Source organism: Mus musculus, chromosome 14, assembly GCF_000001635.26.
Source record: "Mus musculus strain C57BL/6J chromosome 14, GRCm38.p6 C57BL/6J".
Taxonomy (NCBI): Eukaryota; Metazoa; Chordata; class Mammalia; order Rodentia; family Muridae; genus Mus; species Mus musculus.
In genome coordinates, this window is record NC_000080.6 from 121827309 (window position 1) to 121832360 (window position 5052).

General features: G+C 43.6%; 1 pseudogene; it reads left to right on the plus strand.

Moving 5' to 3' along the window:
* Positions 1–3704: 3704 nt before the first annotated feature.
* Gm9395 lies at positions 3705–4154 on the plus strand (annotated as a pseudogene).
* Positions 4155–5052: the final 898 nt, after the last annotated feature.

A 5052-nucleotide genomic window follows, 5' to 3' on the forward strand; every position in this document is an offset into this window, starting at 1 on the left:
GCCCTGGGACCAGGTAAAGTGACAGTCACGTTTCCGACTACAAGGGTGAGTTCAGAGGTCAAGGAACAGTTGAACTCAGCACTAAGTGAAGAAAAGTTGCTCAGTCACCAAGTCTTAAAAATCCAGTAGGATGGCAGGTGTAGTGAGTACACTCTGATCTGCTGTAGCTGAGGACAGAGGGGACCAAAAGAGAGATGAGAAGTTAGTTCTCTCTCTCTCTCTCTCTCTCTCTCTCTCTGTGTGTGTGTGTGTGTGTGTGTGTGTGCCTATGTGTATATGCACATGAGTGTGTGTGCCTGTCTGCATGTGCCTGTATGTGCCCCTGTGTGTGCCCCTATGTGTATGCTTATGTGTGTGTGTGTGTACAAAAGTCTCTGCTCATACATGAAGGTTAGAGACTGACGCTACATATCTTCCTCTGTTCCTCTTCCTTATCTGTTTGTCTATCTATCTATCTATCTATCTATCTATCTATCTATCTATCTATTAATTTACTTATTTGAGACAGGGTCTCTCATTGAACCTGAAGCTCACTAATTGACTGGACTGACTGGACAACAACCTCTCTTGTACCCACCCGCCTGTCCCCACACCCAAGACTGGAATTACAGGTGCTAGCTGCAAAGTCTGGCTTTTTAGTTAATTGCTGTGACTCCGACTCAGTCCTCCTGCTTGCATAGCAAGCACTTTGCACAGGGAGCCATCTCCCCAGCCCCTAGAGTCATTTTCTGAGCTTACAGTGGGAACATTTACATCCATTAGGAGAAGGGGAGGGATACAAGGCAAATAATTGACAGCAATCCCTAGAAAAGGAAACACCAATGCTTATGAAGCAAAGGGAAAGAGATAGAATGATAGGGTCACCAAGTTTCTAAATAATAGTCAAGGAAAAATTCATTTCCTGTTTTTGAATGAAGGATTTAAACTTAACTAATTGGATTGCGAGGAGATAGCTTCTAGGTGAATCCTTGGTTTTCATCAAATCTTTGGGTGAAAATACAAAGGGCACAGCTATTAGAGAATGATGGAACTCAGATTTCAAAACTGTATAAAATCGGACTCACGAAGACTGCTGAGGAATTTGAATTTTAAAACAAAGTGCCATTTACATTAGCATATAAAAAAGCTTATGCATACGTCTTAAAGAATGAACAAAATCTGCACAAAGAAGACTACAAACCCCTGCTTAAAGATGTCAAGAAAGGAGGGGTGTGTGTGTGTGTGTGTGTGTGTGTGTGTGTGTGTGTGTGTGTGGAGAGGTGGTTCAGAGGTTAAGAGCATTGTCAGCTCTTCCAGAGGTCCTGAGTTCACTTCTCCACAGCCACAAGGTGGCTCATAACCATCTGTAATGAGATCTGGTGCCTCTTCTGCCTGTAGACATGCATTCAGGTAAAATGCTGTATACATAATAGGCCCTAAAAAAAAGATATCAAGGAAAAACTGCACATATTGAGAGATATTCCATGTTCATGGATAGGAAGACTTAATCATCTTAAAATGTCAGTTCTTGCCAATTTGATTTCTAGATTCAACGTAACCTAAATTTAAATACCGAAGTTATTGATAGGTTGGTTCTGAAGTTGGCATGGGCAAGCAGTAATAGCCAACACAATACAGAAGAAAAAGAACAATGTTGGAGGACAAACACCACTCAGCTTCAAGACTTACTATAAAACTACAGTACCCAAGACAATGAAGAATAATGAGAAAAAAAAGAACCACTAAATCGGTTAAAAAGAGGGCTCCTGTACATAAACCAAGCGCCCTTGGACAAAAAGGAGGCTGTTGGGGACAGAACTGGAAGGTCAAAGCAGCAAGCATTGCAAGAGAAAGATCTCTCTATGCTACAGAGTGAGTGAAAGACCGGCCTGGGCAACTTAGCAAGACCTTGTCTCAAAAAAATCTTAAAGGTATAAAAGGGGATAGGATATATTTCAGAGACACTTGGACAAGGATATAAGTTCTGTCACCAGTAACAAAACCAAAAATAGCAAAGGCAAGACAATGGAGGAAGAGGGACCTTTGTCAAATGATGCTGGGATACTGGGCATCCGACACCAAAAGTAAATACAGATGCAGATCTGATGCCCATCAGAAAATTTAACAAAAATGGCTTGTCGGTGTAAAATAAAAGAAAGTAATAAAACTCCCAGAGACAGCAAGCAAAAACCAAGATGACTTGAACTTGGTGGTGACTTTGTGGATATAAAATCCTCAGTAAAAGAGAGAATTAGTAAATTGGGCTTCCTTAAAATTGAAAGTCTTCTCTATGAGAAACTGCCACGTGGATGAGAAGATGGGCCATCACCCAGGAAACAGTGGTGAAAGGGGAATCTGGAAAAGAGCTATTTTCCAAAGTAAAACCCAACAATAAGAAAAAACTTGATTTAAAAACAGGCTTGAAGATATTTTCTAAAACTCTTTTGGGGAGTTCATTTTAGCCTACCCTGACCTTGAACTTGCTATGTAGCAGAGTATGACCCTGAACTCTAGATCCACCTCCGGGATGCTGGTGCTGGGATTACAGGTGTGTACAGCTGTATCACCATGCTTGGCTGAAAGACCTTAGAAGACCCTCCCTAAAGAAGACAGACATATAGGTGGCAAATGAGCATGTGGGAGGATGTTTCACACCTTCTATCAGGATGCTTCACACCTTCTATCAGCAGGATGTGTCTCACCTTCTAGCAGAAGGGAAATTAACTTGAGACAACTCTGAGATCTTGCCAGCGCTGCTTGAGTCCAGAGCACCAAGGCTACAAATGCTAGCGTGAAGCAGCAGGCACCTCTACTCTCTCCTGACTGGGTCTGTGTGGGGTTGAAGGGAGCTGTTTCTCAGAGTCTGGGGCATTTGAATCCTTGGTCTGCAGTTGGCACAGCTGGCAGAGGTTTATGAGGCATGGCCTTGATGGAGGAACTGTGTCACTGGGGGCAGACTTGGGGGTTTCAAAAGCCACAGCACCATTTCCAAGTCACTCTTTGTTCTTCCTGCCTGTGGCTTAAGATACGAGCTCTCTGCTTGTGGTTCTGTCAGTGGGGTTTGCCTGTGCAGTACTCCCCCAGCAAGACAGTGAACTGTAAGCCCCAGGTAAACCTTCCCTTCTGTAAGTTGCCTTGGTCTTGGTGCTTTATCGCAGGAACTGAAAAGAAACCGATACAGTCTGGCTCCTCTACGTGACGTTTTGGCAATTTGTTTTTTACTCTTTAAATACATGTGTGTGCACTTGTTAACATCGTGGGGGTATCCATGTTGCGGGTGTGGATGACCCTGTGTGCACATTCATGGGGATGAAAAGACAACCTTGGGTGTCATCCCCAGGAACTTCGTCTCCTTCAGTCAAGGTCTCTCACGGATTTGGAGCTCACCAGTAGGATTGGCTGGCTGGCCAGCAGGCTCCAGGGATCATCTCGCCTCCACTTCCCCAGCACAGAGAATCCAAGTGTGCGCGGACTCAAGGCGCACTTTCACACGGGTTCTGGGGGCCAAACTGAGTCCTCTTGTTTATGAGGCACACACTGACTGAGTTATCTCCCCAACCTCAATTTTGGCAGTTTCCTATAGAATTAGATGTATATAAATTATATGACCCAGTACTTGCACTACTTGACGTTTACGCTAAAGAATTCAAACTGTGAAGACCTTGCGTGGTGAATAAGGAAGCCGGAAGTGGGCCTACCTCTCCTTTTCTCAGGCTGCCAGGAAGATGGCGGACTTTCAGACAGAGTGTGCTTACCAAACCAGCCTACAATCTTTCAAAACAAGAAGTGTGTTTTGCTGGGAGAAACCGGCAAGGAAAAACTCCCTTGGCGCTACAAGAACATCAGTCTAGAACTCAAGATGCCCACGGAGGACATCGAGGGCACCCACATAGACAAGAAATGCCCCTTCACTGGTAATGTCTCCATCCGGGAGGTCGGATCCTGTCTGGTGGTGTAAGGAGGATGAAGATGCAGAGGATCATTGTCATCCACCAGGACCATCTCCATTACATCCGAAAATACATTCGCTTTGAGAAGTGGCACAAGAACATGTCTGTGCACCTGTCCCCCGTTTCACTGTTGAAGAGTTCAGGCCCCTGAACAAGATTGTTCTGTTCAATGTGCTCAAGGTCACCAAGGCTGCTGTCACCAAGATGCAGCTTCAGAAGTTCTAAGGGGACTCTGGCCAATGCCCTACAGCAAATTCAGTTATTTTCCAACTTAAATATATATATATATATATATATATATATATATATGAATTGAAACTATGTTCACACACCAAGCTCCACACTGATGGTTCTGTCCATAATGTCGAAACTTTAAAACAACCAAGAGTTGATAGATGAATTGTGATACATCTCTGATCTGAAATGGACTATTACTCTGTGATAAAAATGAGGCCAGCCTGATCTACAGAGTGAGTTCCAGGACAGCTAGGACTACAAAGAGAAACCCTGTCTTGAAAAACAAAAAACAAAACAAAAAATTACTAGACTATGAAATAAGGGAAAGATATGGGATGAAGTGCATATTATTAAATAAATTAAGTGACTCTTAGGCTGTACACACTACGGACACAACCAGATGGTAGTCTGGGAGTTCTAGGCCAACCTGGACTATGGACTGAATGAGACCCTTTTTCAAAAAAACAACTTGAAAAAGAAGCTGAAAAAATATAGCAAACATACAAAGAAATTTAAATCATGGGAGAAAGCTCAGTTGGAAGATGTAGCCAGAAGCAATAACACAAACCCAGCATGATCTGGAAGAACAAGAAGACAGCTTTGCTAGACAATAGGTTCAGATCTCCTATGCTCTCACCACTTAGGGGATGCAGTGAAGAGGCAGGGAGGAGGTGGGGAGGAGAGAACAACTTTATGGGTTCACTTAGAGAGCAGGCTACCTGTTCACAGAAAGTGCAGCATTTAGGCCTCCGGTGCGTTCAGATAGGTCATACCAAGTGCTGTAGTTTACACAGCTCTGCAGAGGGAACAGAATGCACAGTGTAAGCAGTTGGAAAAATCAGTTTTAGTTCTCCCCCTCCCTTCTTTTATTTGGGTGGGGGCAGAG